The 27,080-nt window shown below is 46.1% G+C and overlaps 1 protein-coding gene across 2 annotated transcripts in view; it reads left to right on the top strand.

The window, feature by feature from the left end:
* The window catches only part of FCGBP (Fc gamma binding protein), a 123,328-nt gene that overhangs the window by 8,494 nt on the left and 87,754 nt on the right, over positions 1-27,080 (top strand). The window contains exon 2 of one of the 2 annotated variants that reach the window (XM_055369371.1): positions 13,047-27,066. The gene's annotated coding sequence lies outside the window, so the exon portion shown is untranslated. Of the gene's footprint in view, positions 1-1,806; positions 27,067-27,080 lie in introns of those variants that run through there. The other variant, XM_055369368.2, reaches the window with a different exon arrangement.

Below are 27,080 nucleotides of genomic sequence, written 5' to 3'. Positions count from 1 at the left end.
GGGCTCCTCACTTCCCAGTAGGGGCGCCCGGGCAGAGGCGCCCCTCACCTCCCGGACGGGGCGGCTGGCCGGGCGGGGGGCTGACCCCTCACCTCCCTCCCGGACGGGGCGGCTGGCTGGGCAGAGGGGCTCCTCACTTCCCAGTAGGGGCAGCCGGGCAGATGCGCCCCTCACCTCCTGGACGGGGCGGCTGGCCAGGCGGGGGGCTAACCCCCCCACCTCCCTCCCGGACGGGGCGGCTGGCCGGGCGGGGGGCTGACCCCCCCACCTCCCTCCCGGACGGAGCGGCTGGCCGGGCAGAGAGGCTCCTCACTTCCCAGTAGGGGCGGCCGGGCAGAGGCGCCCCTCACCTCCCGGACAGGGCGGCTGGCCGGGCGGGGGGCTGATCCCCCCACCTCCCTCCCGGACGGGGCGGCTGGCCGGGCGGGGGGCTGACCCCCCCACCTCCCTCCCGGACGGGGCGGCTGGCCGGGCGGGGGGCTGACCCCCCCACCTCCCTCCCGGACGGGGCGGCTGGCCGGGCGGGGGGCTGACCCCCCCACCTCCCTCCCGGACGATGTGGCTGCCGGGCGGAGACGCTCCTCACTTCCCAGACGGGGTGGCTGCTGGGCGGAGGGGCTCCTCACTTCTCAGACGGGGCGGTTGCCAGGCAGAGAGTCTCCTCACTTCTCAGACGGGGCAGCCGGGCAGAGACGCTTCTCACATCCCAGACGGGGCGGCAGGGCAGAGGTGCTCCCCACATCTCAGACGATGGGCGGCCGGGCAGAGACGCTCCTCACTTCCAGGATGTGATGGCGGCCAGGAAGAGGCGCTCCTCACTTCCCAGGTGGGATGGCGGCCGGGCAGAGACGCTCCTCACTTTCCAGACTGGGCAGCCAGGCAGAGGGGCTCCTCACATCCCAGACGATGGGCAGCCAGGCAGAGACGCTCCTCACTTCCCAGACGGGGTGGCAGCCGGGCAGAGGCTGCAATCTCGGCACTTTGGGAGGCCAAGGCAGGCGGCTGGGAGGTGGTTGTAGCGAGCCAAGATCACGCCACTGCACTCCAGCCTGGGTGCCATTGAGCACTGAGTTAACGAGACTCTGTCTGCAATCCCGGCACCTCGGGAGGCCGAGGCTGGCAGATCACTCGCGGTTAGGAGCTGGAGACCAGCCCAGCCGACACAGCGAAACCCCGTCTCCACCAAAAAAATACGAAAACCGGTCAGGCGTGGCGGCGCGCGCCTGCAATCGCGGGCACTCGACAGGCTGAGGCAGGAGAATCAGGCAGGGAGGTTGCAGTGAGCTGAGATGGCAGCAGTACCGTCCAGCTTCGGCTCGGCATCAGAGGGAGACCGTGGAAAGAGAGGGAGAGGGAGAGGGAGAGGGAGAGGGAGAGGGAGAGGGAGAGGGAGAGGGAGCCTTTTTCTACAATGTTAATGTGGAGGGTTAGATTTGAGATTTTCTTTCATGACATATGTGTTTGCTAATATAAATTTACCCCCTAAAAACAGCCTTAATTGCTTACATACATTTTGTTATATTTTATTTTCATTAAGTGAAAAATATTTTCTATTTCTTCTTAATACTTCTTCTTTGACTCATGGATTATTTAGAAGTGAGTGATTAATTTCCAAATATTTGGGCATCTCCTAGACATCTTTCTGTTAATTGATTTCTACTTTAATTCTATTATGGTCAGAGAGGAGTAGCATTGTTTTGCATTTTTGCAAATCTCTTTAATGTCCAGCTTGATGGAAAACAACTGGATCTTAATGTCTGCTTTTCTTTCTGCTTTTTTTTTTTTTTTTTTTGAGACAGAGTCTCACTCTGTCCCCCAGGCTGGAGTGCAATGGCACGATCTTGGCTTGCTGCAACCTCTGCCTCTCGGGTTCAAGTGATTCTCCTGCCTCAGCCTCCCAAGTAGCTGGGATTACAGGTGCGAGCCACTGCGCCCGGCTAGTGTTTTGTATTTTCAGTGGGGACGGGGTTTCGCCATCTTGGCCGGGCTGGTCTTGAACTCCTGACTTCAGGCAGTCCTCCTGCCTCGGCCTCCCAAAGTGCTGGGATTACAGGCGTGAGCCACTGCGCCCGGCCAATGTCTGCTTTTGCATTCAATGTGCTGTGATAGTTTGTTTCGGTTAACATATACCAAAAAAAAAATGTAGCCACACATATATAAGTAGTAGTAATATGGAAGTATATTTAATCTGCCACCATGAGCTTGACAGCTTCCCAAATGCTTATTGCCTTTCAGATTAGAATGATGTGGATATCTATGACTATAATTTTTCAGTATTTTATAACAAATGTTTCAACATTTGGAAAGCTGTATAACTCACTGCACCAATATTTTCCAAATTCCTGTTGCATGATGCTATAAAACTATGAATGGGTAAAAGATCCATGCAAAGTGCAATATAGACCAAGGGATTTTACTGTAATAGCATGGAAATAATTCACTGATATCGTTTCAGACACCATATTGCAACTAACCTTTAAGATACTTCCACTTGTAGAGTTTTGGTGTAATATTAAAACAAGAAGATTCCATTAATCTGATGATTATTAGCTAAATTGATTTGGGGCAAGGGCCAGTAGTCTTACTTACCATTGTTTTTGCACTATCAGTGCAAATATTAAGAGTGAAAAATTTGAATAACATCTTAGTATTATTATAAAAATAGTTTTGACCTCAGGGACCCTCTGAAGGGATCAGGGACATGCAGGGGTCTGCAGTCCCACTCTGAAAACTTCTCTACTAAGGAAAAAGAGAAAAGTCCAGTGTTTTCCTGCAGGAATTAGAAAGGTAGAGCATTGATCCAGCCAGGAGGTTAGAGCCAAGGTGAGACCTGAAGGACAAGTAGTAATTAGCTAAGAAAGGTGAGGAGAGCCAGACGCGGTGGCTCATGCCTGTAATACCAGCATTTTGGGAGGCTGAGGTGAGCGGATCACGAGGTCAGGAGATCGAGACCATCCTGGCCAACATGGTAAAACCCCCATCTCTACTAAAAATTCAGAAAATTAGCTGGGCATGCTGGTGCACCCCTGTAATCCCAGCTACTCAGGAGGCTGAAGCAGGAGAATTGCTTGAACCCGGGAGGCAGAGGTTGCAGTGAGCTGAGATTGCGCCATTGCACTCCAGCCTGGGCGACAGAGTGAGACTCCAACTCAAAAAAAAAAAAAAAAAGAAAGAAAGAAAGAAAGAAAAAGAAACAAAGGTGAGGAGAAAGACATTCTAGACTTTAAAAAAGCAACCCAAATGGGAGTATGTGTGGGAGACATGTAGGGTGAGAACAGGAGTTTTGGGTTGAGATAGGAGAGGAAAGCTTGAATTATAGGAAGTCTTGAATGTCACCTAAGGAGCTTACAATTTGTCCTGAGGGCAAGGGACAACCCATGAAGGGTTTTAAGTGGCAGGGAGTGGGGGATTGGGGGAATGACTTAACAAGATTTGTGTTTGTTTAGGATGATCATGCTTACTGTGATGTAGATAGAGACTCAAAAGGATAAGACTCAGCAAAAACCCCAGAAAGCTGTTGGAATAATCCAGTTGAGAGGTGGTTGCCAGAATCACTTGTAAAATGGTTGTGGATTTAGAAATAGATTGTTTTGAGAGATATAAAGAACATATAAGCAATGAGATTAAGAGAGTAATTAGAGCCCGGTGTGGTGGCACATGCCTGTAATCCCAGCACTTTGGGAGGCCGAGGCAGGCAGATCACCTGAGGTCGGGAGTTCGAAACCAGCCTGCCTGACCAACATGGAGAAACCCCGTTTCTACTAAAAATACAAAATTAGCTGGGCATGGTGGTGAATGCCTGTAATCCCAGCTACTCTGGAGGCTGAGGCAGGAGAATCACTTGAACTCGGGAGGCAGAGGTTGTGGTGAGCCGAGATCGTGCCATTACACTCCAGCCTGGGCAACAAGAGCGAAACTCTGTCTCACAAAAAAAAAAAAAAAAAAGAATAATTAGAAAGAGGGGTGAAAGGAAAAAAGAGGAACCCAGGATGACACTCCTAGCTTGGACTGCTGGATGATGGCATAGTGTTTGACTAGAATCTAGACATAGGAGGAGAGGCATATTGGAAGGAGAGCAATGAGGTTGAGCTAAGGTACCTGTGGGACATTCGAGTGGAAATTTTCCATAGTCAAATGGGTACATAGGACTGGAGGTGACGTACTTTCTGATTCCATTTGTATGACATTCTTGAAAACACAAGATTAAAGGGACAGAGACGAGGTCACTGGTTTCCAGGGGTTGGTGGGGAGGGATACTACAAAAGGACAGCATGAGAGAAGTTTTGGGGTGATGAAACTGTATCTTGATTGTGGAGGTGTGGGGAAAAGAAAGAGTGATCAGATTGTTACTGTGTCTGTGTAGAAAGAAGTAGACATAGGAGACTCCATTTTGTTCTGTCATCTGTAACTTTACCGCCAACCCTGTGCTCCCTGAAACACGTGCTGTGTCAACTCAGCGTTAAATGGATTAAGGGCTGTGCAGGATGTGCTTTGTTAAACAGATGCTTGAAGGCAGCATGCTCCTTAAGAGTCATCACCACTCCCTAATCTCAAGTACCCAGTGACACAAACACTGCGGAAGGCCGCAGGGACCTCTGCCTAGGAAAGCCAGGTATTGTCCAAGGTTTCTCCCCATGTGATAGTCTGAAATACGGCCTCGTAGGAAGGGAGAGACCTGACTGTCCCCCAGCCTGACACCCGTAAAGGGTCTGTGCTGAGGAGGATTAGTAAAAGAGGAAGGAATGCCTCTTTGCAGTTGAGACAAGAGGAAGGCATCTGTCTCCTGCCCGTCCCTGGGCAATGGAATGTCTCGGTGTAAAACCCGATTGTATATTCCATCTACTAAGATAGGGGAAAACCGCCTTAGGGCTGGAGGTGGGACATGCGGGCAGCAATACTGTTCTTTAAGGCATTGAGATGTTTATATGTATACATATCTAAAGCACAGCACTTAATTCTTTACCTTGTCTATGATGCAGAGACCTTTGTTCACGTGTTTACCTGCTGACCTTCTCTCCACTATTATCCTATGACACTGCCATATCCCCCTCTCCGAGAAACACACAAGAATGATCAATAAATACTAAGGGAACTCAGAGGCCGGTGGAGCCTCCGTATGCTGAACGCCAGTTCCCTGGGCCCCCTTTATTCTTTGTCTGTACTTTGTCTCTGTGTCTCTTTCTTTTCCAAGTCTCTCGTTCCACCTAATGAGAAACACCCAGAGGTGTGGAGGGGCAACCCACCCCTTCATGGAGGTGGTTACACAAATCTATACATATCAATTTTACTGTTTTTTTTTTTTTTGAGACAGGATGTCTCTGTTGCCCAGGCTGGCGTGCAGTGGCACAATCTCAGCTCACTGCAACCTCTACCTCCCAGGCTCAAGTGATCCTCCCACCTTTCATGTACGTCTGTGTGAAGAGACTACTAAACAGGCTTTGTGTGAGAATAAAAGCTTTTAATCACCTGGGTGCAGGCGGGCTGAGTCCGAAAAGAGACTCAGCAAAGGGAGATAGGGGTGGGGCCATTTTATAAGATTTGGGTAGGTAAAGGAAAATTACAGTCAAAGGGGGTTTGTTCTCTGGCGGGCAGGAGTGGGGGTCGCAAGGTGCTCAGTGGGGGAGCTTTTTGAGCCAGGATGAGCCAGGAAAAGGACTTTCACAAGGTAATGTCATCACTTAAGGCAAGGACTGGCTATTTTCACTTCTTTTGTGGTGGAATGCCATCAGTTAAGGCGGGGCAGGACATTTTCACTTCTTTTGTGATTCTTCAGTTACTTCAGGCCATCTGGGCATATACGTGCAAGTCACAGAGGATGCGATGGCTTAGCTTAGGCTCAGAGGCCTGACACCACCTCAGCCTTCCGAGTAGCTGGAACTACAGGTGCACACCACCATGCCTAGCTGATTTTTTGTAGAGATGGGGTTTCACCATGTTGCCTAGGCTGGTCTTGAACTCCTGGACTCAAGTAATTCTCCTGCCTCAGCCTCCCAAAGTGCTGGGATTACAGGCGTGAGCCACCGCGCCTGGCCGACCTGACTAGATATTAAAACAGAAAACCTCTAATGAAAACAGTGTGGTATTAGCACATGAATACCACAGAATGAAGGAACAGAATAGAGAATCCAGAGCAGACCCAAATGCATATAGATATTTAGTATATGATAAAGGTTGCATCTCAAATCACTGGAGACAAGAAGGACTTTTTAATAAGTGATACTGGAGTAAGCTGACAACTCTATGGAAGAGTATAAAATTAAACCCATTCCTCAAACCACACAGCAGGACAAATGTGAAAAGGTCAGAGATCTAAATTTTAAAATGTGAAACCCTGTAACTACTAAATGTGAATGAATTTATTCATTTAGGTGTTAAGTTGAGACAGGGTCTGGCTCTACTGTCCAGGCTGGAGTGCAGTGGCATGATCTCGGCTCATTGCAACCTCTGCCCCTTTGGTTCAAGCAATTCTCCTACCTCAGCCTCCTGAATAGCTGGGACTACAGGCACACACCTGCACAACTGGCTAATTTTTGTAATTCTTTGGTAGAGATAGAACTTCCCAATTTTACCCAGGCTGGTCTCGAACTCCTGGGCTCAAGCGATCCTCCTGCCTTGACCTCCCAAAGCGCTGGGATTACAGGCGTGAGCCACTGTGCCCGGCCGATGAATTTCTTTATAACCTGGCAGTGGTCAATTTTTTTTGCTACCTGATTCAAATTACAGAAGCAATAAAGGACTGATACATTTTACTACATAATAATTACAATTTTATGCATGACAAAAACACAACAAGGTAAGAAAAAGAAAGAACAGAATTCACAGATGAACGAATGATTTATCTCATGATACTACAAATGCAACATAAAACTGTATCGAGATACCATTTCTCACCTATCAGATTGATAACATACTCTTGCCAAGGTTGTGGGAAAATTGGCACTCTCACATTGCTAGTGGGAATGAAAAATAGTACATGCCTGCCTGGCGTGGTGGCTCATGGGCCACGCGCAGTGGCTCATGCCTGTAATGCCAGCGCTTTGGGAGGCTGAGGTGGGCGGATCACCTGAGGTCAGGGGTTCGAAACCATCCTGACCAACATGGAGAAACTCCATCTCTACTAAAAATGCAAAATTAGCCGGGCGTGATGGCACATGCCTGTAATCTCAGCTACTCGGGAGGCTGAGGCAGGAGAATTGCTTGAACCCAGGAGGCAGAGGTTGCAGTGAGCCAAGATCGTGCCATTGTACTCCAGCCTGGGCAACAAGAGTGAAACTCCGTCTCAAAAAAAAAAGTCAAGTAAAAAAAGTAAAATAAAGAACAGTGTGAGCTGGGCTCAGTGGCTCACTTCTGTGATCTCAATACTTTGGGAGGCTGAGGTGGGAGGATCACCTGAGGTCAGGAGTTCAAGACCAGCCTGGCCAACATGGTGAAACCCGTCTCTACTAAAAAATACAAAAATTAGCCGGGCATAGTGGCACACACCTGTAATCCCAGATACTTGAGTGGCTGAAGCAGGAGAATCGCTTGAACTTGGGAGGTGGAGGTTAGTGAGGTGAGATCGTGACACTGAGCTCTAGCCTGGGCGGCCGAGTGAGACTTGGTCTCATAAAAACAAAACAAAACAAAACAAAAAGAAAACACAATGTGTATTATATGCTATAATATGCTACCTTTTGCAAAAGAAGGAAAGGGAAATGCACAGACACGCACACTTATATATGTATGTCTTTGCATATATTTTCAAAAAGAAATGATGGAAAGTTGAATGAAAGCCCCATAAAAATGGTTAATCACAGGAGAAGGGAGGAAATGTGGAGAGGACAGGGATGGCAGCTAAAGCTCTGTGAAGATAACTTACTGTCAAGTTTTGGCTCTGGAACTGCAGATGTTTTACAAAATTAAAAATATGAAACAAAGGCAGTTCCTCCCCTAGTGCTCAAATTATAGTGTCTAAATTCAATTTGGAGCCAGGCACGTGGCTTACACTTATAATCCCAGCACTTTGAGAGTCCAAGGCAGGAGGATCACTTGAATCCAGGAGTTTGAGAGCAGCCTGGGTAACATAGGGAGACCTTGTCTCTACAAACAATTTAAAAATTAGCTGGGTGTAGTGATGCATGTCTGTAGTCTCAGCTACTTGGGAGGCTGAGGCAGGAGGATCACTTGAGCCCAGGAGGTCAAGGCTGCGCTGAGCCATGATCATGCCACTGTACTCCAGCCTCAGCAACAGAGCAGGACTTTGTCTCAAAATAAATAAATAAATACAATTTGGTAATCATAGGAATTGTGGCTCTTTTAGAAATGGATGATTGTGGTTCTGGGTAGGAAATGTACCATAAACCAAGACAGCTCCCATTGGTCTAAGGTTTGACCACTTCAAATGTTAAAACTCCATGCATTCATAAGGATATTACACACACACACACACACACACACACACGCACACGCACACACACGTTTTGGTTACCTTTAGAGAGAATGTACTAAAACTGAAAATTGAAGCATTTAAGTTGCTTTTCCTGTATTAACTACAATTTAGGGTAACCAGAGAATTAATGAGGGGATGCTTCTTTGTATAATTGCCTTGTAGTTAATAAATGAAGAGAAAATAATACATTAAAAATCCCCATTTTGCAAAGCCCTGGTGAAATAATGGAACTAGACAGGTTTCCAGATTTAGCCAATAAATGGCATGGGACATATTTATACTAAAAATTAATTGTCACCTGAAATTCAAATTGAACTGGAGGTCTTGTATCTTAGTTAGCAACTCTACATCAAGGTAATGATCAACAATGGATATTAATATCATTGAGACAGATGCAGAAAAATCATTTGATAAAGTTAAACATCTATTTATGATTAAACAATTAAAAGTAGAAGGAAACTTCTTTAATACAATAATGTATACTTTCAAAAATGCTACGGTAAGCATCATACTTAATAGCAAAATATTGAAAACAGGCTGGGTGTGGTGGCTGATCTGTGTAATCCCAGCACTTTGGGAGGCTGAGGGAGGTGGATCATGGAGCCCAGGAGTTCGAGACCAGCCTGAGCAAAAACCCCATCTTTACAAAAAAATACAAAAATCAGCTGGGCATGGTGGCATGTGCCTGTAGTCCCTACTACCTGGGAGGCTAAGATGGAAAGATCACTTGAGCCCAGGAGGCAAAGGTTGCAGTGAGCTTAGATTGTGCCACTGAATTCCAGCCTGCGTGACAGAGCGAGACTCCCTCTCAAACAACAACAAAAACCAATTGAAAGTATTTTCTTTGTGATCAGAAGCAAGACTAGGATGCCCCCATCATATCTTTTATTCAATTATCTATTGGAAAGCCTAAAGAAAAGTTATAAAGATGAGAATGGAAGGAATTAAACTAATTCATAAGCAATATGATTGTATGTGTAGAGAACCCAAAAGAACCTACAAATACATTATTGAAATAATAAATCATTTTATTTATTAACTCCTGGTTTTGTGACAGGCAAGCTGGCTGACTTCCTGTTTTGACGTGGTCCAGAGAAAAAGAAGAAAAGCCCCTTACTCAAGCTGTAGCTTACCTAATCTCCAGCCAATCAGCATCAAAGGCCCAAGAAGCTATTAACCACAAGTTCCTGCTTTAGGGGCCTAGGGACTTCCCCATGGACCCGCAAGTACAGCTAGGCTTGTTTCAACTTTTCCTTATTTTAATGCTAAAAATCATGCCCAGAGGTGATTTAAAATGCTAATGTTATATACAATGTATGAAAAAGCGTGTTGAACCACTGTGCAGGCACCAAAGAAATCCCTCCTAAACATTCAATGACAGGCACGTCACAGCAGCTAGGCCCCTATAAGACAGATCAACCTGCTCCCTTTGGGGTGCAGCCCACCCTTTTCCTTTTGCAGTGCTGACCTTTCTTGTGCACAAGCTAAAATAAACATTCTCTTTTTCTTTCTTTTTTTTTTGTTTGAGATGGAGTCTTGTTTTGTCACCCAGGCTGGAGTGCAATGGCACAATCTCGGCTCACTGCAACCTCTGCCTTCCAGGTTCAAGCAATTCTCCTGCCTCAGCCTCCCAAGTAGCTGGGATTACAGGCGTGCACCACCACACCCAGCTGTTTTTTTTGTATTTTTAGTAGAAATGGGTTTTCACCATGTTGCCCAGGCTGGTCTTGAACTCCTGGGCTCAAGCAATCCACCTGCCTCAGCCTCCCAAATTGCTGGGATTACAGGGGTGAGCCACCATGCCCAGCAATCTCATTTGATTTCTATCCTGGAAGATTACAAGAACCGAGGATGATTGTAACATCTCCTGGTACCCCAGATGGGACCCTCATTTTAGGTCCCCACAGGAGTTAGCAAGACTTCCTGGAGGACAGAGGCAACTGACCAGGTGGTAACAAAGGTGGCCACTCTGGACTATTGCTTTGGTGTTGGTGCTTTGGAGAGTCAAGTCTGGACCCTAGGTGAGTCTGCTCTTCTTCTTCTCTGTCTCTCTCTCTCTCTCTCACCAGATGCCCAGTAAATGGCATGGCCAGGATTATATCTGGCCATCTCCTCTGCATATTTCTTACCCTTTCCAAGATTTGAACCTTTCACCAGGAGTACAATGAGTGAGGACTAGTAGAACATCTTGTCAAGTCAAAGGAAAGGTTAGACTAAACTTAATACATTAATCACTAAACCTATCTGGATTGTTTAAGAACCGGCCAAACCAATCCTTGCCTTGACTTATGTCTGACATTGATAAGGGCCTCTTTCTTTGTTTTGTCTCTCCTTCTCTCCCTCGTTTTTGGAAATTTGGGTGGGAAGTTGGGGTGATTCCAGTTAGCCCTTCTGGGAAACTTGCGTGGGCAGTTGGAGTGATTCTGGCTGGCTCTTCTGAGATTGGTCTAGGGAACTGCCCCAGACATGTGTGGGCTAGGTACCAGCCGGCAATCTGGAATTCTCTTTTGTTTCAAATACTGAAACCACTCAGTATTTTCCCTGACCGTATTCTTCTTTGTGGAGCCTGGACGTTTATAATCTGTTTTGTCAGTTGTCTGAATGGAAATGTGTTCTTGTTTCTGGTCCTTGTTGCATGGGTGAAGCCACCCTCCAGGATTCTTGGAAGGAAGCCTTACTCATTAGGCCAGATGAAATTTTTCCTCTGTCTAGTACATCATCTCGTTTCTTGTTAGAGTCCATGTAAATAAATGTGGGTGTAGAGTAAGTTCTACTTGGAGCTGATGTAAAATCTACTACTTGCTAGACTTTGTGGGTTGAAGCTGGCAAATCCAAGAGCTAAAAGTTCTCAAGCCCCCTCATTCTGCTCTCCTCCCTCTGTCCTCTTTGGCTTGCTTAGTTCTTGCCAGGGATTTGAAGGTCTGGGATGAGTCAGACCAGGATGTGTGCTGCAATTGTGAAGACTGTCAGAGTCAGAGGCTGCATCCCTCACCAGACCTCTTGATTACAGGACACCAGCTCTACCATGGGAAACACTACAGACATCCCAAAAGATTCCCCCCCTTGGATGCATCCTCTGTAATTGGGATCAGCTTAAATGAGATATTACAAAGAAAAAGAAGCTCGTGTTCCTCTGTGATGTTGCTTGGCCTCAGTATCCCCTGGGGTACCAAGAGAAATGACCTGAGAATGGGGTCCTTCAGTTACAACATCATTTTCCAATTGGATATATACTGTAAAAAATTCTAATAAATAGCTTGAGATTCCATACATGCAGGCCCTCAGGAAATTATATCTGGATCTCAAACTCTAGGACTCCTGCCAGGTTTATATGGCACCTCTCAAGCAACAGCTGAGAGATGAGCCAAGTCCTGTCTCAGATTTTAACCCCTAGGGCTCAGTTCTCTCACTACCTTTCTAAGGGCAGGGTGGGAAGCAGGCCTCTCTGCTACTGTGGATCCTTTCTCCTTCTGTCTGGAGCCTCCTCCATACCATGCTGGGTCAGGAAGGCTTTCCCCTTCTACTCCTCAACAACTCTCAGTGCTGTCCCCAGTGTGGCTCCAACTGGGCTCCAAGTCAGCACCCTCCTTCACTTCCCCACCATACCAGAGCTGCTTTCCCCCTGGGAGGTAATGGATGGAACTAGAGGGGCAGCTCAGGTACATGGACCCTTACCAATGTCAGACATAAATCAAGGCAAGGATTGGTTTGGCCGGTTCTTGAACAATCCAGATAGGTTTAGTGATGAATTTATTAAGTTTAGTCTAACCTTTCCTTTGACTTGACAAGATGTTCTTGTAGTCCTAACTCATTGTTGTACTCCTGGTGAAAAAACTCGAATCTTGGAAAGGGTAAGAAATATGCAGAGGAGATGGCCAGATATAATCCTGGCCATGTCATTTACTGGGTATCTGGTGAGGCAGTCCCAGAGCAGAACATGCAATGGGTTTATACGGATGACAGGGACTGGTTAAGGATCAGTCACTTCCTTAATTGCATATCAGAGGGTGTCAGACAAAACCAGTAAAGTATAATAAAGTAAAATAATTGCTCAGGAAGTGGATGAAAATCCAGCTGGGTACCTTAATAGGCTCTCTGAGGCTTTTAGAAAGTATAGTAACATAGACCCAAGGACCAATGAAGGCCTAACACTTCTGGCCATACATTTTATAACCCACGCTGTGCCAGACATTTGGGAAAAGCTTCAAAAGCTGAAAGCTGACCCTTAAACCCCTCAAGCAACGTTGGTAGCAGAGGTCTTCAACATTTTTAGCAACTGGGACCAGGCAGAGAAGGTGTAGAAAAATGAGAGAATAAAAAGGAAGACACACATTTTGGCTGCTATAATCACAGGCCCACCTTGAGGTGACCTTAGGTAACAGAGAAACCCGAATGCGGGGGGCGGGGAGGGGATTAAACCCCATCCAGTGTCCGTGGAAATGGGGTGCAACCAGTGTGTTTACTGTAAGAAGAGGCACTGGAGAAAGGACTGTCCATTCTTTTCTGGGAAGCCAGGATGGAGTAGACCTCCCCAGCCCACTCCTCTTGTTGCTGGCCTCTCAAATAAAAAGGCTACCCGCTCTGAATGAGGTGTTCTCAAATGCTTATCTGCCTCCAGTCCTGAAGAGTTCCATCACCATCACCACTGTGGAGCCTTGGGTCACCCTCAATATGGCAGGTAGGAAACTGAATTCCTTATGGATACCAGAGCCCCCTACTCTGTCCTGACCCATCCTGATGGATCTCTGTTCAGCGCCAGTTGTACAGTGACGGGAACAGATGGTCAACCCAAGGTAAGACAGTTTACCTTTCCTTTGACTTGTAAAATTGGATCTAAGGCTATCACTCATTCCTTCCTATATGTCCCTGAATGTCCCCTTCCTTTAATGGTTCATGACTTATTATCTAAGTTGGGAGCCTCAGTTTCCCTCCAGGGGAATGCCATACAAGTCTCAGTGCCTCCTGAGAAAGGAATCCATTTACTGGCCCTTTTGGCTCCCCAAGATCAGAAGCTACCCCCAGTCCTAGAAAAGATATTGATTTGAGTGGAAAAGTCTGTATGGGATACCAACATTTCAGGACAGGTCATCAATGAGGAGAATATTAAAATAAAGCTTAAGCCAGGCCTACCCTACCCATGCAAGCCAAAATACCATTTGAGGCCAGAAGCCCTACAAGGGATATGGCCCCTCCTAGAAACATTGATACAGAACAGACTAATTCAGCCCTGCAGTCCCCTTGTAATACCCCAGTCCTGCCTGTGAAGAAACCAAATGTAGAATACCAGTTTCTTCCACACTTTAGAGTAGTGAATGACTCAGTTGTTCCCACACATCCTTCAGTCCCTAATTCATACACACTCCACTCTCAAGTCCCTGGGTGCACACAGTTTTACACTGTACTGGATCTAAAGGATGTTTTCTTTAATATATGCTGCATCCTGACTCCACCTACATTTTTGTCTTTGAATGGAAGGATCCAGAGACTCAGGAAGCTCCCCACTGTACTTGGACAGTGCTACTACCCCCCCGGGGTTTCCAGATAGCCTCCACCTCTCTGGGCAAGCCCTGGAAGTCCTAATTCAGAAGCTAGGGCCTGTCCAAAGGCCAGTGACTTATTTTTTAAATCAACTGGACCCAGTAGCCCAGGGGTGGCCTGGCTGTCTTAGGGCAGTGGCAGCCACCAGCCTCCTGGTCAGGGAGATCTCCAAACTCATGCTAGGCCAATCCCTTGAGGTTTATACTCCTTACCTGGTCCAGAATTTGTTGGAAATCAAAGGGAGCCACTGGCTAACTCGGGGAAGGTTAACTCAAAATCAAGCCCCACTGTTAGACACCCCAGACTTGACCTTAAAGATATATGAGTCCTTGAATCCTGCCACCCTCCTTCCCTTGCCCACCTTGGGGACACTGGAACACACCTATGTGGAAACTTTGGAGCAGATCTATTCTAGTTGGATAGATTTACGGGAGACCCCTTGAGAGAATCCAGATGAAGAATGGTTTACAGATGGGAGTTGTTTTGTAGAAAATGGAGCCTGCAGGCCAGGCATGGTGGCACGCCACCACACCCAGCTAATTTTTTGTATTTTAGCAGAGACAGGTTTCACCGTGTTGCCCAGGCTGGTCTCAAAGTCCTGGGCTCATGATGCGCCTGTCATCCCAGCTACTCAGGAGGCTGAGACAGGAGAATCGCTTGAACCTGGGAGGCGGAGGTTGCAGTGAGCCAAGATCACGCCATTGCACTCCAGCCTGGGTGACAGAGCGAGACTCCATCTAAAAAAAAAAAAAAAAAAACAAATAAAATGGAGCCCAGAAGGCAAAACATGCTATTGTCAGCCTACGCTGGACCAGAGAGGCAAAATAACTTCCCCTAAGCACTTCAGCTCAGGAAGCAGAGCTCCAAGCCTTAGTTAAGGGCTCTTCAGCTTGAAGAAGGGAAGAGACTTAATATATATACTGATTCTAAGTATGGATTCCTAATGCTCCATACTCATGCAGCTGTCTGGAAAGAGGAGAATGCTAACTGCCAGGAGCACCCCGACAAAACCCAATGAAGCGATTTTATTCCTCCTTGAGGCAGTTCATCTCTGTGTTAGTCTGTTCTTACACTGCTATAAAGACATACCTGAGACTGGGTAATTTATAAACAAAGAGAGTCTAATTGACTCACAGTTCTGCATGGCTGGGAGGCTTCAGGAAACTTACAATCATGGCGGAAGGTGAAGGGGAAGCAAGGCACATCTTGCATGGCAGCAGGAGAGTGAGTGAAGGAAGCCACACACTTTTAAGCTATCAGATCTCATGAGAACTCACGTACTATTGTGAAAACAGCATTGGGGAAACTGCCCCCGTGATCCAGTCACCTCCCACCAAGTACTTCCCTTGACATGAGGGGATTACAATTCGAGATGAGATTTGGGTGGGGACACAGAGCCAAACCATATTAAGCTCCCTGCCCAAATAGCTGTTATGTCCTGTAAAGGGCAACAAAAAGACAATTCTTTAATCAGCCAAGGAAACAACCAGGCTGATAGAGCTGCCAAACAGGCAGCTGGGCCGGGCGCGGTAGCTCATGCCTGTAATCCCAGCACTTTGGGAGGCCGAGGCAGGTGGATCACGAGGTCAAGAGATCAAGACCATCTGGGCTAACATGGTGAAACCCCGTCTCTACTGGAAACAAAAAATTAGCCGGGCGTGGTGGCAGGCGCCTGTAGTCCCAGCTACTTGGGAGGCTGAGGCAGGAAAATGGCGTGAACCCGGGAGGTGGAGCTTACAGTGAGCTGAAACCGCACCACAGCACTCCAGCCTAGGGGACAGAGCGAGACTCCGTCTCAAAAAGAAAAAAAAAAAAAGTTGGCAGTGGTTGGCCGGGAGTGATGGCTCATGCCTGTAATCCCAGCACTTTGGGAGGCCAAGGCAGGAGGATCATCTAAGGTCAGGAGTTCGAGACCAGCCTGGCCAACATGGTGAAACCCTGTCTCTACTAAAATACACAAAAATTAGCTGGGCATGGTGGTGCATGCCTGTAGTCCCAGCTACCTGGGAGGCTGAGGCAGGAGAATAGCTTGAACCCAGGAGGGAGAGATTGCCATGAGCTGAGATGGCACCACTGCACTCCAGCCTGGGCAACAGAGCGAGACTCCATCAAAAAAAAAAAAAAATGAGCAGATGAAGGAGGGTATAACTTAAATGGTCAGGGTGGCTAGAGGATCAGCAACAATGCCTCTTCCTACCAGAAGCTGACCAATGGAAAGTCATCAAAAGACTTCATGAGGAAACTCATTATGACAGAGACTCACTATGGAATTTAACCCAAAATCTCCTAGTGAGCAAGGCTTTAAAAGCTACAGCATAACAGGCATGGTGGTTCACACCAGTAATCCCAGCATTTGAGGAGGCTGAGGCAGGAGGATTGCTTGAGCCCAGGAGATCAGGACCAGCCTGGGCAACATGATAAGACCGTGTCTCTACAAAAGCATTTTTAAAAATTATCTGGGCATGGTGGAATGCATCTGTGGTCCTAACTACTTGGGAAGCTGAGGTGGGAGGATTGCTCGAGCCCAGGAGTTTGAGGCAGCAGTGAGTCAAGATCGCACAATTGCACTCCAGCCTGGGTGACAAAGCGAGACCTTGTCAAAAAAAAAAAAAAAAAAAGAAAAAGTCACAGTGGGCCAGGTGCAGTGGCTCACACCTGTAAGCCCAGCAGTTTGGGAGGCTGAGGTGGGTGGATTACCTGAGGTCAGGAGTTTGAGACCAGCCTGGCCAACTTAGTGAAATCCCGTCTCTACTAAAAATAGAAAAATTAGCTGGGTGTGGTGGCGCATGCCTGTAATCCCAGCTACTCAGGAGGCTGAAGCAGGAGAATTGCTTGAACCTGAGAGGCAGAGGCCGCAGTGAGCAAAGATCATGCCACTGCACTCCAGCCTGGGTGACAGAGTAAGACTCAGTCTCAAAAAATAAAAATAAAAAAGCCACAGTGGACTCTGTAACTCAAGCGTGTGAAATTTGTCTTAGAAATAATTCCTGAGCCCATCCACTGGCTCTGCCCCAGTGCAGCATAAGAAGACCTATCCTGGAGAAGATTGGCGAATTACACAGATACCCCTAAAGGGGAATTCAAATATATTCTGATTTTTATAGACACTTTCGCAGGCTGGGTGGAAGCTTTCCCCACACAAACAGAAAAAGCAATTGAAGTTTGTAAATGACTGCTTAAAGGCCAGATGCGGTGGCTCACGCCTGTAATCCCAGCAGTTTGGGAGGCTGAGGTGGGCGGATCACCTGAGGCCGGGAGTTTAAGACCAGCCTGACCAACATGGTGAAACCCCATCTCTACTAAAAATACAAAAATTAAGGCCAGGCGCGGTGGCTCACACCTGTAATCCCTGCACTTTGGGAGGCTGAGGCGGGCGGATCACAATCCGGAGATCAAGACCATCCTGGTTAACACGGTGAAACCCCGTCTCTACTAAAAATACAAAAAATTAGCTGGGCATGGTGGCAGGCGCCTGTAGTCCCAACTACTCGGGAGGCTGAGGCAGGAGAATGGCATGAACCCGGGAGGCGGAGCTTGCAGGGAGCCAAGATTGCACCACTGCACTCCAGCCTGGGTGACAGAATGAGACTCCGTCTCAAAAAAACAAAACAAAACAAAACAAAAATTAGCTGGGCGTGGTGGCACAGGGCACCTGTAATCCCAGCTACTAGAAAGGCTGAGGCAGGAGAATTACCTGAACCCTGGAGGTGGAGGTTGCAGTGAACTGAGATCATGCCACTGCATTCCAACCTGGGCAACAAGAATGAGACTCTGTCAAAAAAAAAATTAAAAACCAAACCAAACCAGACAAACAAAAAGTGAATGGCTGCTTAAACAAGGAATTCCTAGGTTTGGGCTTCCAGCTTCCCTACAAAGTGACAACAGGCTGTCTTTTATCATCTAGGTCACCAAAGGGCTGTCTAGCCATCTTCGCATCCAACACAAACTTCACCCTGCCTGGCATCCTCAATCTTCCGGGAAAGTTGAGAGAATGAATCAAACCCTTAAAAAGAACCTTGGCTACACTATGCCAAGAAGCCCAGAAATCATGGATTAAGTGCCTCCCTATTGCCTTACTAAGAATAAGATCCACCCCAAAGGGGAACTTAAAGCTCAGCCCTTTTAAAATGACCTATTGGAGCAGTCCTTTCTCAAGACAAACTTTCTAATAGATGAAGACTTAAATCAGGCTTTAAAATACATTATCAACTTGGGGAAAATTTAGCAGACAATATAATAATAAAATATTACCCCAGTTGGGTAAGATGGTTTGGGATCATTTCCCTATTAGCTCAGGTGCACAGGTCATACTCAAGACATGGTGAGGGCCTGGCATGAATCATGCTCCCACTGTACCCTCTTCTTTTTTTTTTTTTTTAAACGGAGTCTCACTCTGTTGCCCAGGTTGGAGGGCAGTGGCACGATCTCGGCTCACTGCAACCTCCACCTCCTGGGTTCAAGGGATTCTCCTGCCTCAGCCTCCCAAGTAGCTGGGACTACAGGTGCATGCTACCATGCCTGGCTAATTTTTTTGTATTTTAGAGATGGGGTTTTCACCGTGTTAGCCAGGATGGTCTCGATCTCCTGACCTCGTGATCCACCCGCCTCGGCCTCCCAAAGTGCTGGGATTACAGGCGTGAGCCGCTGCGCCCGGCCACTGTACCCTCTTCTATCTCACTGTAACCTCTTCCTTTTAGTCTGGGTGCAGGGTACCTGGAGTCACAATAGCCCTAGGCATATAGTGGACCAGGTGAGGCAGGCCCTGGAAAGGCTAAAAACCTCCCTCAATTCTCTTGCTAATGTGGTGTTGGACAACTGCTTGGCCTTACCTTCCATAACTTGGTTCCTTCCTTTCTTAAGCCCTTATTAGCTATCTTTCTTCGTTTAATCTTTAAACCATGCTTCTTTAACCTGCTGGTAAAATTTGTGTCTTTCAGACTACAATAGTTTCATGTCAAGTTAATCGTCATGCAAGACTTCTAGGTTACTTATTAGCTGAACAGGAAGATGTTTGTACAGTCACCACACCTCCCGCTGCACTTGGATAAATACTACTGGGCAAGTAGAGGTTAACACCCAGGCAATTTACAATCAGGAAATTGGTTACACTCTTTTGGTAAAGGAAGTCAACTTAGTGTAGAATGCTGTCAGATCAACCTTACCCTTGTAAGGCTTGTAACTTGGTTCCTCCCTTTCTTAAGCCCTTATTGGCTATCTTTCTTCTTTTAATATTTAAAGTTTTTCATCTTTAAATTTTTAATTTTTAAACCATGCTTGCTTAACCTGCTGGTAAAATTCATGTCTTTCAGACTGTAATGCTTTCATGCCAAGTAAATGGTCTTGCCAGGCTTCCAGCCTGTTTCAGAGACCACTAGCCCAGAGCCGTATCAGCCCCTTCAGCAAGCCATAAGAAATTTCTACTCCTCCTGGAAATAGATGTAGAGACTATGTCCATGCTTAGCAGGAAGTAGTTCCAGAAGAGACCTTTGCTCCTTAAGAATAAGGAGAATGAAATCTCTTGGCTGGGAATGAGACAGCTGGCTGGCTTCCTATTTTGAGGTGGTTTAGTGAAAAAGAACAAAAACCCCTTACTCAAGCTGTAGCTTATCTGCGGCAGGTTAATTAAGGAATCAGAGAGACTGTGGGGTTGAGGAGGAATTATTTAATTATTCAGGTGCACCGACCCAGTCAGATTAACATCCAAAGGACTGAGCCCTGAACAAAGAGCCAAGCTACCTTTTAAGCATTTCGTGGGGCTGGGGGAGATCTGTGCAGGGGGAAGCATATCACAGAAGTGAGAAACAAAGACAGTCATTCAACTGAGACATGCATTATATCATTTTTTTTCAAGGAACAGCATGTTTTACAATTTGAGATTATCTGTCTAGTGATCTTACAGCTGCACAGCTAGAGAAACAGAGTCTTCACAATGCCTGGGAAAGGGAGAGATAAGGCTCACTAGCCATAGAAAAACAGGCAGTTAATTTTAAAGGACTCCAGCTCTTTCTCTTCCTCAGGGGGAATTGGGTTTGCTTACATACAACCAAGTTTTGCTTACACATTCTTTATTTCTTTTAATTCCTGTTCTATACCTAATCTCCAGCCAGTCAGCATCAGAGGCCCAAGAAGCTATTAACCACAAGTTCCTGCTTTAGGGGCTTAGGGACTTCCCCAGAAAGCCACAGGAACAGCTTAAGTTTCAACTTACAGTGATATTTTCCTTATTTCAATGCTAAAAATCATGCTCAGAGGTAGAGATTTACAATGCCAATATTACGTGCAATGTATGAAAAACCATGTTGAACCATTGTGCAGGCGCCAAGAAATCCCTTGTTAACACATGATGACAGGCACATCATGGCATCTGGACCCCTACAACACAGATCGACTTGCTCCCTGTGGGGAGCAGCCTACCCTTTTCCTTTCATGGTGCTGACCTCCCTTCTGCACAAACTGAAACAAACTTTTTTTTTTCTCTTTAATACTGTGTCTGGTAATCTCACTTGATTTCTATCTTAGGAGACTACAACAAGCCAGGATGATGGTAACATCTCTGTCAAGATGACATAGATTTATTTTTCCTGGCTCCTCTCTGCTAAAAACCCTGGAATAACATAACAGATATTCTTAAGAGGACTCTGAAAGATAAAAAGAAGGAAAACTGACAAGGGGCCTTAGAACTCGAGAAACATCTCAGTGGCCCAGCATCTCTCAATTTCTTACCCAACGACAGGAGGTGGTCTAGATCCGGCATCTCCCCAGCCCCCTATCCAGCAGCAGAAAGCACCCAGGTAGGTGCTTTCCCCACCCTGGTGGATGGCAGAGATGAAGGAAGAGCCCTGCTGGCACCACACAGCCCAGGGAAGTACTCTCCACCCTTTTGTGCCAGTGTCTCCTACTCCTAACCTAGCAGCACCAAGCAGGCCCCAAGAAAATGCTTTTAACCTCCATTGGTGGTACTAACAGGAATTGGGTATGAGCTCAACCAGCACCAGGCAAATGAAATAGACCAGAATAATAATGCAAGGGCTCTGAAAACTAAATTGTCATTGGAATCACAGCACACAAAAGTAGGCCAGGACCTGCATGCTAACCTAAAAACGGTGACTGCTAAAATGGAAGAGTTAAATAGGATCCAGGGTCTCCTCTCATAATACCAGAAATGTCCAGGATATAATTTAAAAATCATACATAATATGAACAACCAGAAAAATCACAACTTGAATGAGAAAAGCCAATCAACAATCTAACACTGAGATGAAAGATTTTAGAATTATCTGACAAAGATCTAAAGTAGCCATCATAAAAATGTTTCACCAAGCAAGTAGAAATTCCTTGCAAAGATGGGAAAGAAAAGAAAATCTCACCAAAGAAATGGAAAGTATGTTCTTAAAGAATCAAATGAAAATGATAAAACTGAAAAATACAATAACTAAAATAAAAACTCACTGGAAAGGCTCAAGAGCAGAGCAACTATGACAAAGGAAATAAGAAGTGAACTTGAAGATAGAACAATAAAAATTACCCAATCCAAAAAACAGAGAGACAATCAACTTTAAAAAAGAGAAACAGAAAATGACTAACAAGGGCTCAGAGAACCTGCAGGACAATTATATAATAGCTAACATTTGTATTATCAGATTAACAGAAGGAGAAAAGAAAGTGGGGCTGAAAAATATTTGAAGAATAATGACCAAACCTTCCCAAATTGGCAAAAGACATAAACCTACAGATGCAAGAAGCTAAACAGAATAAATCTGACGGATTCCATGCCAAAACGCAGTACAACTAACTTATGAAAGCAAAGGCAAACAATGAAACTATCTTGGAAGCAGCTAGAGAGGAATTATAAATTGTCTATAGGGAACACTGATCAAATGACAAAAAATTTCTTATCAAAAACCATGGAGAAGAAAGCCTGGAGCAGTACTCTTCAAGTGCTGAAAGAAAATATCTGCTGAGAATCTTTTTTTTTTTTTTTTTTTGAGACAGTCTCGCTCTGTCCTCCAGGCTGGAGTGCAGTGGTGTGCTTTTGGCTCACTGCAACCTCCACCTCCCAGTGATTCTCCTGCCTCAGCCTCCCAGGTAGCTGGGACTACAGGTGCCCGCCACTGTGCCCGGCTAATTTTTGTACTTTTATTAGAGACAGGGTTTCACCATGTTGGCCAGGCTGGTCTGGAACTCCTGAGCTTGTGATCTGCCCGCCTCAGCACCCCAAAGTGCTGGGATTACAGGCATGAGCCACTGTGCCCAGCCGAGAATCTTACATCTAGCAAAACTATCTACGGGGTATGAAGAAGAAATAAAAAGCTTTTAGATGAAGGAAGACTACAAGACTTTGCCATCAGCAGAATTATTTTTAGAGAATGATTAAAGGAAGTTCTCCAAACTCCAAATGATTACAGGAAAAGGCTCAGAACTTTAGAAAGGAAGGAAGAATAGCAGAATGGACAAAAATAGTGATAACTATAGCAGATTACCCTTCTCATGAGTTTCTAAAAATTGTAGTTGGTTGAAGAAAAAATTATAGTATTATCTGATGTCTATAGGAAGAGACAATACTTAAAATAGTTATATGTGTATACACACACGCATATGTATAAGTGGGAGGGTAAAAGGATCTACATGGATGTAAAGTTTCAACACTTCAATCAAAGTGGTAAAATATTCATAAGTTGGATTATAATCAGTTACATATGTATATTGTAGTACTAGAGCAAGTGCTAAGAAAATTCTACAAATTATGTATTCAAAAATAATATAAATCAAAATGGAATGCTAAAAAATGCTCATGTAACTCACAGGAATGCAAGAAAAAATAAGAATGAGAAATGGAACAAATGGAAAATGAATATTAAAATGTTAAACTTAAGTCCAAACATATCAATAACTACTTTAAATGTAAATAGTCTGTCTGCTTACATGAAATAAAAAGCCAGAGATTGGTAGAGTGGATTTAAAAAATGATCCAACTAGATACTGTCTCCAAAAAACTTTACTCCAAATATAACAACATAGGTAGGTTGAAAATAAAAGAATAGAAAAATATATTAATTTTATTAATTTATGTTATTATAAATATAAATTTTAGGCTGGGCACGGTGGCTCACCCCTGTAATCCCAGAACTTTGGGAGGCCAAGGCGGATAGATCACTTGAGGTCAGGAGTTCAAGACCAGCATGGTCAACATGGTGAAACCCCGTATCTATCAAAAATACAAAAATTAGCCAGGCGTGGTCACAGGTGCCTGTAATCCCAGCCACTTGGGAGGCTGAAGCAGGAGAATTGCGTGAACCTGGGAGGCAGAGGCTGCAGTGAGCCGAGATCATGCCCTTGCACTCCAGCTTGGGCAACAGAGCAAGACTCTTGTCTAAAAAAAAAAAATATATATATATATATACATATATGTATGTATAATTTTAAATATAAATTTTTAAAAGGAAGGAAGTACTATATTAACACGAAAATACTTTCCTTCAGAGCGAAAAACATTGCTAAAAACAAAGGATCATTCTGCCAAGACATTGCAATCCTAAGGTATGTGTACCAAACAACAGAGATTCAAGTACATGAAGCAAAAACTGATAGAGCTGAAAGGTGAAATAGACAAGTCCACAAATATAGTTGGAGAATTAAAAACCTCAATCTCACCAAATTGATAGAACTACCAGGGATAAAATATGTGAGAATATCAAAGAACTGAATAACAGCATTAATCAACAGGATCTAATTGATATTTATAGAATGCTCTATTCAACAATAGACAAATCCATAAATACATTTGGGAAATTCAAAGCCTTGGTCTTGTTAGCAACAACAACAACAACAAAGAAGTAGTTCTTTTGTTTCATTGATTTTCTCATGTTCAGTTTTATTAATTTCTGCTCTTCATTATTTCCTTTCTTCTGCGTTGTGTTTGTTTTGGTCTTTTACTACTTTCTTGTGTAAGAAGAGCTTAGAATATTGGTTTAAGAACTTTCCTCTTTCCTAATGTAAATATTTAATGCCATAAATTTCCCTTTAGCTATATCCCACATATTTTGAAATATCTTCTTTTCATTTTCATTTAATTCTATGTATTTTTGATACTTCCTCTTTGGCCCATGGATTATTTAGAAGTGAGTTGCTCAATATCCTTATGAGTGGAGATTTTCCTGTTTTTCTGTTATGCATTTCAAGCTGATTCCATTATGGTCAGAGAACATCTCCTATAGAATTTCAATTATTATAGGCAGAGAGGAAGTGTGAATGTCAAATGTTAGAGGGAAGGAACTAGAGGCAAGTTGCAAATAATGGGTCATTGGAGAGTTTAACAAAACGTTCAGTGCCTATGGAAGTCGGATTGTGGGATCCAGAGCGTAAAGGAATTAAGTTAGAAATTGCCCGCAAGCCTGAATTTAGCTGGAGAGGGTAAATTCTCTTCCACTGTGCTCCGGTCTATAAAGCCAAGACTAGTCAGAGGGGCCCAGGGGTCTGGGATGGTGTAGCCAGTGCCCATGCTGCAAGGAGACAGAGGCAGATAAGCAGGAAGAGGCCGAAAGGCTCAGGTACACAAATACCCTTGTTTGGGCTCAGAGCAAGGCTGCCAGTGGAGGGATGGATGCAATTTCTCTGACCATAAGGAAGTGTCCCCAGAGTTTATTTCCCGGGTCACCAAAGGGTTTCCTGAGAGTTGATATAATACAGGGTAAAGTACAGGGGTGTACACGCACGCACACACACACACACACACACACACACACTTGGGCCTTAAAAGGAGTGAGAAAGAAGACCCAAGGGGATTGGCACATACAGAGTATTAATTTGTGAGATCTCCCACCACAACCACCCCATTTCTGGGGACTCTGGCTGTGGAGAGCGATGATGAATTTTGAAGGCAGGAAGCTTCTTTCTGTGATCAACCAGGGGAAACCCCAAGGCTTAGAGAGACTTGAGGGCCAGAAACACCCATGAAACTCACCTGATTCTTTCCCTTCACCTCCCATTTGTCTCTGAGTGCCTCTAACTACAAGAGGCGTATCGCACACAGAGGATTTTATTTTCTTTTTTCTTTTTCTCCCCAGGCCAGAGTGCAGTGGCATGATCACGGCTCGCTGCAGCCTCAGACTCCTAGGATCAAGCAATCCTCCCACCTTAGCCTCCTGAATGGTGGAGACTACAGGTGCATGCCACCACACTCGGTTTATTTTTATATTTTTTGTAGAGAAAGGGTCTCACTATGTTGCCCAGGCTGGTCTTGACCTTGTGGCCTCAAGTGATCCTCCTGCCTCAGCCTCCCAAGTAGCTGGGACTACAAGCATGCACCACCGTGCCTGGCTAATTTTTGTATTTTTTTGTAGATACAGGGTCTCACTATGTTGGTCTTGAACCAGGCTGGTCTCAAACTCGTGGCCTTAAGCATTCTTCCTGCCTCAGCCTCCCAAAATGCTGGAATTATAAGCTGAGCCACTGCGCCTGGCCTGACAGAGAATTTTCACATCTTGGTTTGCAATTGCTGTTTCCTCCTAGGAATGCCGACGTCTCCTCCTCCGAGTCCTTCTCCGTCTCAGGGACCCAGCAGCCCCTTCCACCAACTTTTAGACCCCTCAGGGACCCAGGCATCCTTTTCCCAAAACTTCCACTTCCTGTGGGTCCCCTGCCCCTGCTTGTTTCTTGTTATCTCTGGCTTTTAGCCAGTCTCCTATTTACTCACCTCATTTTCCTGTTTGACTTTATGTCCCAGTCACCTCTTAGCCTTTATGTTTCCCTCCAGGAACATTTCTTGGGTGGGCGTGGGGATTGGTTGGAGCTCCAGAGAGAGAGAAGCCCCCCACCCGCTCTGGCCTCCCAGAGGCCCAGGCTCCTGTGATAAGAGAGGAGGAGCCCCAGGGGCAGCAGCTGCTAGGGTGTTGGTCCAAGAGAGCACCCAGGCTTTGCAGCTGCTGGTCCCAGGGGAAACTCCCCCAGCAAACAATGAGATCCCGGGTCAGGGAGAAGGTAGGCAGGGCATGGGTCAGGCCAGCCCCTCAGAGGAGCTGACTCCAGCTGAGAAAGCCCAACTTTCAGCTCATTCTTCTGCTCCTTGTGTGCAACCTAGACCTCTACCTCCCATCTCAGGCAAATTCTGGGGTGATGGAGAGGCACAGAGTCCCCTAAACCTGTTCAGCTAGCCCCTGCTAAGAGCAAACCCTCCCTACACACAAAAAAACTCCAAAACCAACAGGTCCTGGCTCTTCCTCAGTCCCCACAGGCTGGGGAGTCCCTGGCCACCTATATCCTGTTTCCAGCACCACTGAGGGGCAGGTGTCTGGGATCAGAAGTAGAATCCGGGTGTCTGTGTGGAACCAGGAAACAGAGGCCATTGTCCCTTCTTCACACACCGCCTCAGTCCCAGTGCCCACACCAGAGGAGGCTGCCCCCCAGCTCTACAGTCCTTGAGAATTTTTTTACATCTCTGGGACGTAAAGATGCCCAGAGAGGCTGGTTTTGGTGTTCCCATTTTGCAGATGAGAAACCGCAGACGCCCCGCTGGCCTGCGGTGGAGGTCTTGTGTCCCACTCCATAGCCTCAGACTCCTGCCCATCCCAGACACCTGCCCCTAGTGGTGTCTGGAAGCAGGATGTGGGTGGCTAGGGACTCCCCAGCCTGTGGGGACTGAGAAGGAACCAGGACCCGGATATGGGTCCCTCATTGTTGTTCCTGGCAGGAGCCAAAGGAAGGAATCTAGCCACTAAACCAGCAAATATGACCACATGCCACCTCCCGCCCTCACTGCCCACACCCCCACCCCACCCCACCTCCACCCAGGGACCCAGGTGCTCAGCTGCCTGCTCCCCAGCTGTCTCCCTCAGGGACCCCACCCTTCCAGGACCAAACTCTCCAGAAGACTTCCAGGGAATGGCCACCAGCTGTCCTCACTCCCTTCTTGGAACCCAGGCATCCAGAATCACCGTCCCTCCTTCCCAGGCCTTCACAGTTTCCCGTTTCATCTGGCCGTGAGGATGGCAGCCTCCTCCAGGAAGTTGGCATCATCTGCCTGGCACGTGGCCCAGGGTGTGGCCCAGAAACTCCACTATATAGCCCTGCCACAGGGCTGGCCCTGCAGCTCCAGGGACCTGCAGGTGAGAAGGGCTGG

This window comes from Gorilla gorilla, chromosome 20 (assembly GCF_029281585.2).
Source record: "Gorilla gorilla gorilla isolate KB3781 chromosome 20, NHGRI_mGorGor1-v2.1_pri, whole genome shotgun sequence".
Taxonomy (NCBI): Eukaryota; Metazoa; Chordata; class Mammalia; order Primates; family Hominidae; genus Gorilla; species Gorilla gorilla.
The sequence above is the reverse complement of the archived record's forward strand: the minus strand, read 5'-3'. Positions and strand labels throughout refer to the sequence as shown.